Below are 15,743 nucleotides of genomic sequence, written 5' to 3'. Positions count from 1 at the left end.
GGGGGAGAGGTTCCAAGCCAGGCTCCACAGATAATCACTTGGATGAGGGAGCAGATGGGAATGACATAGTTAGAAGCTCCTGCTGCTAGCAATCGCCTCACGGTTCTTCCTAGTTTCATGACCTTGAATGCCAGAATGACAGTAAGAGTTTTGGCGGAAACAGTGACAACAGTCACAGTGAACACAGCTGCAAATGTGATTTGTCTGAGGATACAGGTTGCTGTGGGGGGTTGGCCAATGAAGAGCAAGGAGCAGAGGAAACACAGGAGGAGGGAGATGAGATGGTCATAGCTGAGAGCCTTGTTATTGGCCTTGACGATGGGGGTGTCTTGGTGCTGCACAAAGGCCCACAAAACCCCAGTCGTGATGACACAGAAGCACAGAGCCATGCAGGTCAGTGCCATCCCCAAGGAATCCTTGAAGTCCAGGAAGGTCACAATTTTGGGGATGCAGTGATTTCTCCCCTGTTTGGATACTGTTGTTCTGGGCACTGGACACACCACTCTGCATCTGGAGAGAAAGCAAACTCGACATTTTATCCTCACAGTTTCTTCATTTCACCACATTTAAATGTTTCAGTAAACAAATTTTTCCTTTATTGTGTATAAGTGCATTGCGCCTATTTATCCTCTCTGATTCAATATTCAGACATATCGTATTAGACGGTATTTGTGAGGATGTTAAAATTGGAACATTTGTAGATTCTTTTTTTTTTTCTTTTTAGGGCTGCACCCATGGCATATGGAAGTTCCCAGGCCAGGGGTCGAATCAGAGCTACAACTGCTGGCCTACACCACAGCCACAGCAATGCCAGATCCTTAACCCACTGAAGAGGGCCAGGGATCAAACCCTCATCCTTGTGGATCCTAGTTGGGTTTGTTAGCCGCTGAGCCATTGAAGGGAACTCCCATTTGTACATTCTTGATGGAAATATAAAATGGTGCAGCTGCTGTATAAAACAGTCTAACAATTCCTCAAAAAATTAATCACTGAGTTACAATAAGAGTCAGCAATTCCCATCCAGGTATATACTTCCCAAAATGAAGGCAGTGGTTTGAATGGATATTAGTACAATACCCTTCCTATTATTTGCAATAACTAAAAGATGGAAACAACTCAAAGTCCATTGATAGATAAATGAATAAACAAAATGTGGCACATACAAACAATGTAATACTATTCTGCCTTAAAAAGGGACAGAATTATCTGACACATGCTACAATGTGGTTGAATCTTGAAAGTGTTATGCTGTATGAAATAAGCCAGTCTCCAAAAGACAAATGCTGGATGATTATACTTATATAATGTACCTAGAATAGTCAAATCCACAGACACAGAAAGTGGAATGATGCTTACGAGGGACCTGTGGGAGGTGGTAAGTGGGAATAACTTTAATGGTAGCAGAGATTAAGTAAGGTATGATGAGTTCTGTAGATGGATAGTGGAAAAGGTTGCATAGCAGTGAAAATGGACTTCACGGCCCTGAATCGAACTCTCTCTCTCTTTTTTTTTTTTTTTTTTGGTCTTTTTAGGCCACACCCGTGGCAAATGGAGGTTCCCAGGCTGGGCGTTGAATCAGAGCTATAACTGTGGCCTATGCCACAGCCACAGCCACAGCCACTTGGAATCTGAATTGTGTCTGTGACCTACACCACAGCTCAAAGCAATGCTGAATCCTTTAAACTCACTGAGCGAGGAGAGAGATAGGACCCGCATCCTCATGGATACTAGTCAGGTTCATTAACTGCTGAGCTACGACAGGAACTCTGGAACTGTAATCTTAAGAATGGTTAAAATGGTAAGTTTTATATTATGTATATTTTACCACAATAAAAACTAAGTCAAAAAAATAAATGTATGAATTGGGAAACTAATGTCCAATGACTCCATTGCGAATGCCCTCAGTTTTCTTTTCATTACAAAGTAGATAAATGGTCGAGTTACCATAGGGTGATTATAAATTTTTATACCTGTGTGGTTGAAAATGTGTCTCTCTGGGCAAAAAGCACAAGTAAAGCAGCAAATAGGCTGTCCTTCTATACATCTAATCTTGAGAAGGGGTCATAACTCTGAATCCAATTGGCCATTCTATCCTCTCTTCATTGATCACCAAGGCTTGATCCTATATAGTATTGGAGACAAACTCTCCCACTTTAACCAGGAGCCCAAGACCACCTGGAAAATTTACAGCATTCAGGATGTCATAATGCACCACATGGTTTCTTTCCTCATCTAAGGACATAGGTGCTCCAGCAATGTTTGTAAATTGGATTTTAGCCAGGAATAGGTGAAGCTAGAGAAGAAAGATTGAAAAATGAAAAATGCATTCAAGTTAGAGATGGAAGGCCCATACTCACAAAGCAAGCATGCTTCTCCCCCCCTCCCCCCCCGCCTCTGTGGCATATGGAGTTCGTAGGCCAGGGATCAGATCCCAGAGGCAGTTGATGCAGCAATGCCAGGTCCTTAAGTCACTCTGCCAGGCCAGGGATGGAACTTGCATCCCAGCACTCTGGAGATGCTGCTGATCACATTGAACCACAGTGGGAACTCCAAAGCAAGCATTCTTTCCTATCTTCCCAGCCTCAAGTTTTCTTGTTGCCAGAAGTGAAGTTTTGTCTAGGTGTTTACCATCTCTGAGTCTAGTGATAGGAACTTTCCCTCTCATCCTGAAAACGAAGAATTGAACACAATATTGACACTGTTAAAAGCATGCCTTCGTCATGGGTTTTGGTGCAACCCTGAGCCATGAAGTTTGATGGGGCTTCTGGAAGGAAATGCCTGTATTTGAAAAGGGGTACCACCTGGAATTTTTCTCTTACTGCATTTGTATGTTTTTAATTAAGAACATGATGGAGTGAGCACTCTCACTATGAGAAAAAACTGAAATCTACAGCACATAGAATGTGTGTGTGTGTGTGTGTGTGTGTGTGTATTTTTTTGGGGGGGTCACACCCACAGCATATGGAAGTTCCCAGACTAGGGTTTGAATTTGAGCCATATCTGTGACCTACATTGGAGCTCAGCTACACTGCAGCTCAGCAACACCAGAACATTAACCTACCAAACAGGGCCAGGGATCAAACCTGGGTCCTCATGGATACTGGTCAGGTTTGTTATCGCTGAGCCACATGGGAACTCCAACAACTCATAGAATATTAATGAAATTGGTTTTTTGTTTGTTTGTTTGTTTGTTTTGGTCTTTCTGCCTTTTCTAGGGCTGCACCCATGGCATATGGGGGTTTTCAGGCTAGGGGTCTAATCGGAGCTGTAGCTGCTCACCTTCGCCTGAGCCGCGGCTACACCAGATCCGAGCCGCGTCTGCAACCTACACCACAGCTTATGGCAACACCAGATCTCTAACCCACTGAGCAAGGCCAGGGATTGAACCTGCAACCTCATGGTTCCTAGTCAGATTCGTTAGCCACTGAGCCACGACGGGAACTCCAAAAGATAGGTTTTAAACCCAGGCTTCCCATTCAGAGATTCTCCTGTCTTGCTATATGGAGATGGTGTGAGTAAGATCCCTGGGGCTCTGAAAGACCCCAGCAAGGCTCTCATTCTGAGGACTCAAATGATGGCTAATCCTCCTAGAGAGGTTTTTAGAGCACTGAGTTGGGGGGTGGGGTGGTATTTAGCTGGATGATATACCTACCAACTGGCCTTTTTTTGTTGTTGTTATTAGCTCTTATAATGGACGGTGCACCTACATATGGATTTGACAGAAAGATATTTTCCTCTAAGTATATGAGTAGGGAGTGCCAAAACCATCTCATAAACCATTTTGTAAAGACTTTTTGAATCCCAAATATGAAAACTTGCAACCAAAAGAAGCATGAACAGAACACAGGGTATTTGAGGAAACTCCTTGTGAGGCATCATTACTGTAACTCAACCAGAGACATGCATGTCACATCTTTGGACAAAGTCTAAATTTTAAGGCAGTGTTCCTTATTTTTCCAGGAGAATTAAATTGTTTGGACGAAAGTGATAGGCTTTGATCTACTCTGAAATATTATCTACTTATCTTCTTTTGGCTTCCAGGATAATGGACTAAATACCTCATTTTTGATGGGATTAAATTAATGGTCTTAGGGGACCTCCTTTTCTTAGGGTGGTGGAGCTAAGGCACTTAGGTACACTCCAGGGAGGGCACATTTCAACAATGTCTTTGTCAGGAGTGAGGATCCAGGTTGAGTCATTTTCTACTGAGAGTGACCTCAGGCCACAGAGATTAATGTTTCAAAGGTTTTGTGTGTGCCTTAGTCCTGGCAGAGGAAGGGGCTGGGGTTCTGCGGATTCACAACATACTTGCAGGGACTGATCATGGGTATTGGACCAATGGAGTGGGACATGAAAGAGGCATAATTCTTTCATCTGTCTTGAAAAGAGTGAGGAGAAAAACATTTTTAAGAAACTAGAGAGACAAGGAATAGAACATTCAGAATCCCATTGGTCTACATTTCTGCCATTTCTGTGCACACTTTAGATCATTTTCACGGGGATGAAAAACACACACACATGCAAGTGCAAACAAGAACTTACATGTAGGATGCCACGTGCTCACGCCTGAGCATAAAAGAGAGACAGGATATGTCTGATTTTGGGTCCATGACACAAAGGGGGAAAAACCCACCCACCATCATAGATCCCCATTTCTGCAAACACTTTGCTTCTGGTAGAGCAAACAGTAATCAAAATCCATCTCACATGCAGTGTATAGAGACTGCAGGAGTAGGAAAAGACATCAGAGGGAATGACACAGAGAGACAAAACCCTGTGTCTAAGCTCAGCTGAGAAGATGAATCAGGAGTGAGTCTGTAGGCTCTGCCTCAGAAAGGAGTTTCCCTCATGTAAACCACAGCATGTGGCCACTACTACTCTGTCTCTTAGCCTGTGGACACACTGCAGGGCATGTGCCAGGGGTGCCAGACAAAGGTACACTTAGAATCATAAATTAGGTATTTATAGTAAAGTCACAGAGCTGATATGTCACCTCACTGTCACTGTGACAAGAGCAGCTGGCTTTCCCTTCTCTTTAGTGCTTCATGTCAATCCCTGTCCTGGGCTCTGCACTTGTGTCCCTCCATCCTGGTGAAAAACAATGAGGAATTACAAGTGTTTTTCCTACTTGCCCCTATGGTTTCATCATGAGTATGACCATAAGACCTCAAGATAGGAGCAGAAAGGGAGGTGTGGAAGAGACAAGCCCATCCTGATATAGAGAGCTCCATCATCCTGTGTCCGTGATTGATATCCCTGCAAGGAACTTAGGTTTGTAGTATCAGACTGTTGCTCTGAGGGACTTTCAGGTATAGGACAAGCTGATGTTGGAATCAATGTAGGACCTTTAGCATAATTTCAGCTGATGCTTTAGCAAAAAAGTAAAAGGGAAACATCAATTACTGATAATGGCAGGTGTCATCAAGAAGACTATTGCCTAATTTCTCTGGCTTGAACACCAGTACTATGTTGAACAGTAATGGCAACATGGGGCCCTTTTTCTTATTCCTGGTATTAGAAGAAAAGCTTTCAACCTGTCAGCATTAAGTGGGATGTGAACTGTGGGATTGTCACATATGGCCTTTGTTATCTTAAGTACAATCTATCTATACTGAATTTGTTAAGAGTTTTTAATGACAAATGGAACTTGAATTTTGTCAAATGCTTTTGTGGCATCTATTGAGGTGATTATGTGATTTTCATCTTTTATTTATTAATATAATGTATCATATTTAGGATTTGCATGTGTTGAGCCATCTTCCATCCCAGAGATGAATCCCACATGATTGTGGTGCATATCCTTTTAAGGTACTGCTGAATTCAGTTTCTAGTTATTTTGGAGGCATGTTTTGCATCTCTATTTATTAGGGATATTGGTCTTTTATTTTCTCTACTTATGGTTTCCTTATCTGGCTTTGGTATGAGATAATGCTGGCCTACCTAAGAGAAATAAGCATTAAGGTTTTATCTCACAAGTATCACATTTTTGGCTTTTGTATATTAATCCACTCAGGTAGATAACATGTTTTTTATTCAGATATTAGAAAACAATCAAAATTGCTTTATATGTATTTATCAAGAGAGTCTCCTCCCCCACCCTTTTTTTTTTTTTTTTTTTGTCTTTTTAGGGCTGTACTCACGGCATATGGAGGTTCCCAGGCTAAGGGTTGAATCAGGGCTATAGCTGCCAGCCTACGCCACAGCCACAGCAATGCTAGATTTGAGCTATGTCTGTGACCTACACCACAGCTCATGGCAATGCTGGATCCTTAACCCACTGAGCGAGGCCAGGGATTGAACCTGCAACCTCATGGTTCCTAGTCGGATTCATTAATCACTGAGCCATGATGGGAACTCTGAACACAACCTTTAAAATTAATTATACTTTAAGTGTGAAAAGTAGAATTGGAGTTCCCGTTGTAGCTCAGCACATTAGAATCCGACTAGTTACCTGTGAGGGTGCGAGTTTGATCCCTGGCCTCGCTCAGTGGGATAATAGATCCAGTGTTGCCCTGAACTACAGTGTAGGTCACAGATGCAGCTCAGATCTGGCGCTGCTGTGGTTGTGGCGTAAGCCAGCAGCTGTAGCTGCGATTCAATCCCTAGCCTGGGAACCTCCATGTGCCGTGGGTGGGGCCCTGAAAAGACAAAAATGAATGAATGAATAAATAAATAAATAGTAGAATTATTTTCTTTTAAAATTTTTTATTTGTATAATGATTTTTATTTATTTCGTTATAGCTGGTTTACAGTGTTCTGTCAATTTTCCACTGTATAGCATGGTGACCCAGTTACACATACATGTATACATTCTATTTTTGCATATTATCATGCTCCGTCATAAGTGACTAGACACAGTTCCCAGTGCTACACAGCAGGATCTCATTGCTAATCCATTCCAAAGGCAATACTCTGCATCTCTTAACCCCAAGCTCCCAATCCATCCCACTCCCTCCCCCTTGGCAACCACAGGTCTATTCTCCAAGTTCATGATTTTCTTTTCTGTGGAAAGCTTCATCTAATACAGACATTAGATTCCAGATATAAGTGATATCATATGGTATTTGTCTTTCTCTTTCTGACTTACTTTACTCAGTGTGAGAGTCTCTAGTTCCATCCATGTTGCTGCAAAAGGCATTATTTCTATCCTTTTAATGGCCCAGTAATATTCCATTGTGTATATATACCACGTCTTCCTAATCCAATCATCTGTCTATGGACATTTGGGTTGTTTCCATGTCTTGGCTATTGGGAATAGTGCTGCAATGAACATGCAGTTGCATGTGTCTCTTTTAAGGAAAGTTTTGTCTGGATACATGCCCAGGAGTGGGGTTGCTGGGTCATATGGTAGTTCTGTGGATAGTTTTCTAAGGTACCTCTATACTGTTTTCCACGGTGGTTGTACCAGCTTACCTTCCCACCAACAGTGCAGGAGGGTTCCCTTTTCTTCACACCCCCTCCAGATGTCAAAGAAGCACATGAAAAAATGCTCAACATCACTGATTATTAGAGAAATGAAAATCAAAACTACCATGAGATACTACCTCACACCAGTCAGAATGGCCATCATTAATAAGTCCACAAATAACAAATGCTGGAGAATTATTTTCTGAATACTGATTTGGGCCAATTTTTAATACTTGAAAGGTAATTACCTCATCCTTTTAAATCATAATTTTCCAGTACACTTGAATTGACATCTTTTCAAATAAATGAGAAAGAAGCTTCACCTGGGGCTTTTTTGGGTATCATTCTTTGCTCATCTGAGGTTGGAGATGGAGTGGGCAGAGAAGAGGAAGATTCTATTTTATGTGGTCCCCAGGTTTGGCCACATACACAAACTAAAGATGGTGGTGTCTCGGTGTTTCAGAAATTAGTCAAAATTGTGCCTGTATATTAGCCCTCAAGTTTTTTATTTCTTCACAGCAGGCTGGGATCCAAAAACCTACCGGGGCAACACTCAAATTTATACACACCCAGTTGTGTTAAACATTGGCCAAAGCAGGATATTTTAGTCATTTAGAGACTGCCTTGTTTGCATACCCTGTGAAATTGCATCCAACATCTGATAGCCATAAGAAAGATATACCCTATTGTTGTAAAAATCCTTAACCTCTGCTGCCCTTCAGAGCCGTCTAAGCCAGACTCTCCACCAGGCTACTGAGTGACATCACCTAGACATCTAAGCTTCCTCTGTGACTGTGTTCCCCTCTCTCCAGTGGGAGTTCCCTTGCCTTTCGCTCCTGAGTAGTGCTAAGATGGTCTGGCATGGAAACATGTGAGAAAGAGATGGTCAGGAACTACCTGAATGTCTTGGCTTGAGTCTGTTTCTTCTTCCTACCAGGGCACTGTTGAGGACCCTCCTGGACATGTCTATCTTCCAATGGCTCCTTTGGGAATCTGCATGATGGGCGGCATGCCTACCAACAATTTTTTCCCCTTTATTTGTTTATTAAGTCTTACCTCCTGAATAATTCTATTCCGGTATAATTTTATTCAAGACTCTCTCCCTCTCTCTCTCTCTCTCTCTCTTTTTTTTATGTGTGTGCTTTTTAGGACCACACCTGCTGCTTATGGAGATTCCCAGGCTAGGCATCCAATCGGAGCTGTAGCTGCCAGCCCATGCCAGAGCCACAGCTACGTGGGATCCAAGCTGCCTCTGCAACTCACACCACAGCTCATAGCAACGTGGGATCCTTAACCCACAACCTCATGGTTCCTAGTTGGATTCGTTAACCACTGAGTCAAGAGGGGAACTCCTCAAGAGTGAATTTAAAGCAAGGAGACAGAGGCAGATTCTGATTGGATGTCTTTAGAAGTCAGTGCCATTATAAAAAACAGATTGAAGGGGGAAGTTCTTAGTAGGAGTATTTAAATAGAAAGACACTGAAAAGGCAAGGTAATTGATATAGGAAGTTTGATTGAATCCTAGTTAGAAAAAAGCACACTCTAAAGAGGAGAGTTTGGGAGAAAGTTGAAATGTGAACTGCATATTAGAAGATATGGAAGATTTCTTAATTTTTGAAAGGTGGGAGTTCCCGTTGTGGCGCAGTGGTTAACGAATCTGACTAGGAACCATGAGGTTTGCGGGTTCAATCCCTGGCCTTGCTCAGTGGGTTGAGGACCCGGCGTTGCTGTGACCTGTGGTGAAGGTTGCAGACGCGGCTCGGATCCTGCGTTGCTGTGGTTCTGGTGTAGGCCAGTGGCTACAGCTCCTATTTGACCCCTAGCCTGGGAACCTCCATATGCCACAGCAGCGGCCCTAGAAAAAGGCAAAAAGACCAAAAAAAAAAAAAAAAAAAAAAAAAAAAGGAAAGGTGGTATTTGTATCATGGTTACACAGGACAATATCCTTATTTTGGTGATTCTTGCCAGAATATTCAATGGTGAAGTGTCATGATATTTTCAACATTCAAATGGTTCACGAAAAATTCTGTCTACATCTATATCCAGGCAAATCTACTTTAATATTGTTCTGAACACATGATTTTAATCTGGGTCATTTGATGCATTAAGGAACAATTGTAACAATGTAAACTTTAGGTTTGCTTATGTGCAATCTCATTTATAAGGCACACAAGAGAAACATTAAATACGGAAAACTTCACCCAGCTGAACCTAGCTAGGCAGGCATACGCAAAACACATGCACAAAGCTCAAAATTCTACTAGCTCAATCAGTGCCCCTCAAGTGTTTTGAGGGAAACCTATATCCCTCTTGAGTTGGGATTTTCTATCTGATTTCAGGTCTGCCTTCCACCTCTTCATTATAACTCACAAATATCAAGCCTCCTGATGATCACTTCTATAAGCAGATGATAGGCTTCTTTCAGATTAAACTGCTCTATTTCTTATAGCGTTTTTGTATTTCTTAACCATTCAACATATGTAAACTGCCGCTTTATTAGACTGCTATTTTTTTATGTACTGACAAATTTTTAGTGTTGAGCCCCGATCTCATTTTTCCCACAAGCTCCTTGGTTTTCATTGTGTGAGTTTACATAATAGCATTGGCTATGAACAGCTATGAACAAGATTTTTTCAAAAGCAAATGCCCATAGAAGGTACATGTTCCAGGCCAACTGGTTGAAGAGCAATCTTTTCAATCAGGTGACCCCTGCCCCAATTGTTACTCAGGAAAAGGGGGGTGGGATGTCTGAACTGTCCAATCGGGGCTACAGCAGTGGAAGGTGGGTGGGGCGAAGCCCAACAAACCAATTGGAGGTTTCAGAGGAGGTGCCTGATCTTATTTCATCTGTACGTAAAGGCCCCAGGTGTTTCTGCTGCAGCACCTATAATGCTGCGGCATGTAACGGTGGCCGGGGCGTAAGGATGGACACGGGGGAACCTCAGAAGCCAGAAAATGGTGAGTGTATGTGGCTGGGTGTCCCAAGACTGGGAATAGGGGTTAAACTGGGACACGTGGCGGCAGAATCCAAGTTTCCCTGGGATGAATTTCAGAGTCTGTGGACTCCACTCTGCCAGAGACTCTGTTCAGATAAGTCCCCTCCAGCTATAAGCCTAAGGGTTAGGTGTATAGCCCCCTGGTTCCTGGGCAGGCACTGTGCACAGTGACCTCAGCCAGGATCCTGGAGCCTCTCTAGGCAGCTCTGCGCGATGGCCCCTACACTGCCCCCTTATTGTGTTGTGTCTAATTGGAGGGTCGTTAGAAAGTGTCTGGGCTTTATGCATGGAAGCCTCGGTCTGTGGGGTCCCCTGGCCCTCCTTTCTCCTCAAGGGTAATTATTGAGGCTTCTGAGTTTTCCAAATGTTTGGGAGTAGAGTCTCAAATACAAGACCCTGTCCTCCTAGCCTAGCTCTTTCAGGTGCTGGCAATAAATCCTTAAATTTCCAGGTCCCTCCCTTCTGTCCAAAGCTAACTTGCCCTCTGATTCATGGCATCATTATTAACCAACTGTCCTCTGTGGTGCCTTTTAAAAGGCACAGTATTGGAGTTTCCACCTTGGCACAGTGGTTAACGAATCCGACTAGGAATCCTGAGGTTGCGGGTTCAATCCCTGGCCTTGCCCAGTGGGTTAAGGATCCGTCATTGCCGTGAGCTGTGGTGTGAGTCTGTGGTCGCAGACTTGGCTGGGATCCTGCGTTGCTGTGGCTCTGGCGTAGGCCAGCGGCTATGGCTCCGATTCGACCTCTAGCCTGGGAACCTCCATATGCCATGGGAGCGGCCCAAGAAATGCCAAAAAATAAGAAATAAATAAAAAACAAAAGGCACAGTATTTGTTGTCATTTTCCCACAGCCAATGAATGGCTCATATCTAAAGTTTTATTTTTGAGTGTTTGTTTTTTTCTGGCTGTTTTACCCTTAAGTGGAAAACAGAATAGTGTTACCCTTAAGTGGAAAACCTGGAATAGTGTTATGTGAAATTCTTGTGCCTCTCCTCCCAGAATCTTTGCTGTATACACACACACACTCACACAAATTCAGTTTCTTTCACCAGTGTCTTATAGTTTTCAGTGTACATATCTTTCATCACGTTGGTTAAATGTATTGCTATATTGCTAAATATTTTATTGATTTTGATGCTATTGTGAATATATTGTTTCCTCTTCTTTCTCAGTTTTGTTAGTGTACCGAATGAAACTGCCTTTTGGGTGTTGATTTTATATCTTGCCACTTTACTGAATTCACTTATTGGTCAGAAGTATTTTTTGTGGTGTCTTTATGGCTTTTTCTGTGTAAGATGATGCCATCTGCACACAGAGACAGTATAGGTTTTTCCTTTCCAACTTGAATAACTTTTCTCTCTTTTTCTTGTCTAATTGCTCCAAGTGGGAATGTCAGTGTTATGTTGAATAGAAGTGACAAGACTAGGGATCCTTGTCTTGTTCTGTTTTTATTGTATTTATTAAAAAGGTGGATTTTTTTGCCACACCCATGGCATGTGGAAGTTTCTGTGCGAGGGATCAAATCTGTGCCACAGATAAAATCAGAGCCGCTGCAGTGACAATGCTGGATTCTTTACCCACTGAACTATGATGGAACTCATTGTTCTGGATTTTAGAGGAAGAGCATTCAGTTTTTCACCACTGAGTGTGATGTTAATTCTGGACTCTTCATATTTGGCCCATATCGTAATACAGTAATGTCCTTCAATATTAAATTTGTGGAGAATTTCTAACATGAATGGGTGTGGAGTTTTGTCAAAGGCTTTTTCTGCACCCATTAATATGATTATGTGAATTTTATCCTTCATTTGGTGAATCTGGTGTATCTCAGTGATTTGTCCAGCTTTGTTAGCAAGGTAACGATGGCTTGGAAAAATGACTTAGAAATGAACCTTCCTTTTCAATTTTTTTGCAAGAGTTTGTAAAGGATTGGTATTAATTCTTCTTTAAATAATGGTGGATTGACCAATGAAGTCCTCTGGTCCTAGGCTTTTCTTCTGAGTGTTTTTTTGGGTAACTTATTCAATCTGTGAAATCATTATTGGTCTGTTCACATTTTCTATCTCTATATTATTCAGTCTTTTTTTTTTTCCCCTCCATTTTTCAGGGCTGTAATCCTGGCACATGGAAGTTCCCAGGCTAGTGGTAAAATAGGACCTGCCATGTTGGCCTATTCCACAGTCACAGCAATGCTAGATCCAAGCTTTGGTTGTGGCCTACACCACAGCTTGTGAAACACCAAATCCTTTAACCCATTGATTGATGCCTGATATCGAACATGCATGCTCATGGATACTAGATGGATTCTTAAACTACTGAGCCACAATGGAAACTCCTGTATGATTCAGTCTTGCTAGGTTATATGTTCCCTGTAATTTATCCATTTGGGGGGGGGTTATCCTATTTGTTTGCATAGTAATCTCTTATGAACCATTGTATTTCTGTGGTATCAGTTATAATTTCTCCACCTTCAATTCTGATTTCAGTAATCTGAATCATCTTTTTTCTTAATCTAAGTAAAGGTTTGTCAATTTGGTTTATCTTTTTAAAAAAACAACATTTAGTTTCTTTGACCAGTTATTTTTGTACTTGCACATTTTTTAAAATTTACTAATTAGTATCCATTAATTTCATATTGAAGAACTCTTTGTAGCATTTTTTTGTAAGGCAAGTCTAGTGGTGATCAAAGTTTCTCAGTTTCTCTTTGGCTGGGAACGTCTTTACCTCTCCTTCATCTCTGAAGGACAGTTTACCAGGTAAAACATTATTGATTGGCAGTTTCTTTCTTTCAGTACTTAGAGTATAACACCCAATTCTGTCCAAGCTTGTAAGGTTTCTACTGAGAAATGCATTGATAGTCTAATTGGGACTGCTTTGTGGGTAATGAGTTCCTTTCCTCTTGCTACCTTCAAAATTCTCTCTCTTTGATTTTTGATGATTCGATTGTGATATGTTTGTGAAGCTTTTGGGGTTATTCTGAAGCTCAGACTTTCCTATGGTTGTGTCTGCTTCACACCTCTTACTCCCTCTTTGGGCAGGATTTTTAAAGATTGCATGCCTATTTTGATTCCTCTGAGCCAGCCAGGGTACTGTGTTTGTTTTTCCCAGGGTGATTTCCTGACATACTTAATTTTGCCTTAGTACTGTTATTTTAACAATATTATTGATTCCATAAACAAGGTGTATTTTTCCATCTGTTAGTGTTATCTTGTGATTTTCATCATTGTCTTTTTGTTTTCCATGTACAAGTCTTTTATTTTCTTAGATATGTTTAGTCCCTGATATTTTTTCTCTTTGATGCAATAAGTGGGATTGTTTTCTTATTTTCTCTTTTGGATAGCTTGTTTTTAGTACATAGAAATGCAGCAGCTTTCTCTATATTAATTTTATATCTTCTAACTCTACTTAATTACTTGGGGCACTCTAGTAGTGTTTTGGAGGTGTCTTTATGATTTTCTGTGTATACTATCATGCCATCTGTAAAGAGTTACAGTTTAACGGCTTCTTTTCCACTTTAGATTCCTTTCATTTTTCTTTTTTCTTGTCTGAGTGCTGTGGCTAGGACTCACAGTATGATATTGAATTTAAGCGATGAGAGTGAAACATCCTTGACTTGTTCCTAATCTTAAAGGAAATGATGTCAGCTTTTCACCACTGAGGATGATATTATCTGTGGGTAGTCATATATCCCACTTATTATGGTAAGATTTTTCTCTACCAACATTCTTGAACTTTAAAAAATAAGTTGATGTTGAATTTTATCAAAAAGAATTTCTACATCTATTGAGCAGATCACTGATTTTTATACTTCAGTGTTAAAATATGATGTATCACATTGACTGAGTTGCAGACCTTGAAAATCCTTGCATCTCTGGACCCATTTGATCACTGTCTATGATCATTTTAATGTATTGTTGGATTGAGTTTGCTGATACTCAGTGAGGATTTTTGCATCTTTGCTCATTAGTGAGATTGGCTTGTAATTGTCTTATGCAGAATGCGTTTGGAAGCATTCATTCCTCTGCAGTTTCTTCAGATAGTTTGAGAAGAATACATATTAACTCTTCTCTAAATATTTGGTAGAATTCACCTATGAGGCTATCTGGTCCTGGACATTTGTTTATTGGGAGCTTTTAAAATTTCTGATTGGATTACATTACTGACAATTGGTCCGTCCTTATTTTCTGTTTCTTTTTGTTTAGTCTGGGAGATTGTACATTTCTAGGAATTTGTTCATTTCTTCCTCATTGTCTTTTTTATTAGAATATACTTAGTGATAATTTTTATCACCCTTGGTAATTTCAGTGATGTCAGTAGTAACTTATCCTTTTTCATTTAAAAAATTATTATTATTATTATTTGACTGGGCGAATGAATGACTTTATTGGAACATTTTATTTTATTTTTAACTATTATTTACCCAATACAATTTTTTTCTACTGTACAGCATGGTGACCCAGTTACACATACATGTATACATTTTTTTTTCTCACAGTTATCATGCTCCATCATAAGTGACTAGACACAGTTCCCAGTGCTACACAGCAGGATCTCATTGCTAATCCATTCCAAAGGCAATACTCTGCATCTCTTAACCCCAAGCTCCCAATCCATCCCACTCCCTCCCCCTTGGCAACCACAGGTCTATTCTCCAAGTTCATGATTTTCTTTTCTGTGGAAAGCTTCATCTAATACAGACATTAGATTCCAGATATAAGTGATATCATATGGTATTTGTCTTTCTCTTTCTGACTTACTTTACTCAGTGTGAGAGTCTCTAGTTCCATCCATGTTGCTGCAAAAGGCATTATTTCTATCCTTTTAATGGCCCAGTAATATTCCATTGTGTATATATACCACGTCTTCCTAATCCAATCATCTGTCTATGGACATTTGGGTTGTTTCCATGTCTTGGCTATTGGGAATAGTGCTGCAATGAACATGCAGTTGCATGTGTCTCTTTTAAGGAAAGTTTTGTCTGGATACATGCCCAGGAGTGGGGTTGCTGGGTCATATGGTAGTTCTGTGGATAGTTTTCTAAGGTACCTCTATACTGTTTTCCACGGTGGTTGTACCAGCTTACCTTCCCACCAACAGTGCAGGAGGGTTCCCTTTTCTCCACAGCCCCTCCAGCATTTGCTATTTGTGGACTTATAAATTATGGCCATTAGGACTGGTGTAAAGTGGTACATCATAGCAGTTTTGATTTGCATTTCTCTAATAATCAGTGATGTTGAGCATTTCTTCATGTGCTTGTTGGCCATCTGTATATCCTCCTTGGAGAAGAGTCTATTCAGGTCTTTTGCCTATCTTTCAATTGAGTTGTTGGCTTTTTTG

Source organism: Sus scrofa, chromosome 2 (assembly GCF_054392235.1).
Source record: "Sus scrofa isolate SSC_HxYL_T2T_F1_AM1 chromosome 2, Sscrofa_HxYL_maternal_Yorkshire_Landrace_v2.0, whole genome shotgun sequence".
NCBI lineage: Eukaryota > Metazoa > Chordata > Mammalia > Artiodactyla > Suidae > Sus > Sus scrofa.
The sequence above is the reverse complement of the archived record's forward strand: the minus strand, read 5'-3'. Positions refer to the sequence as shown.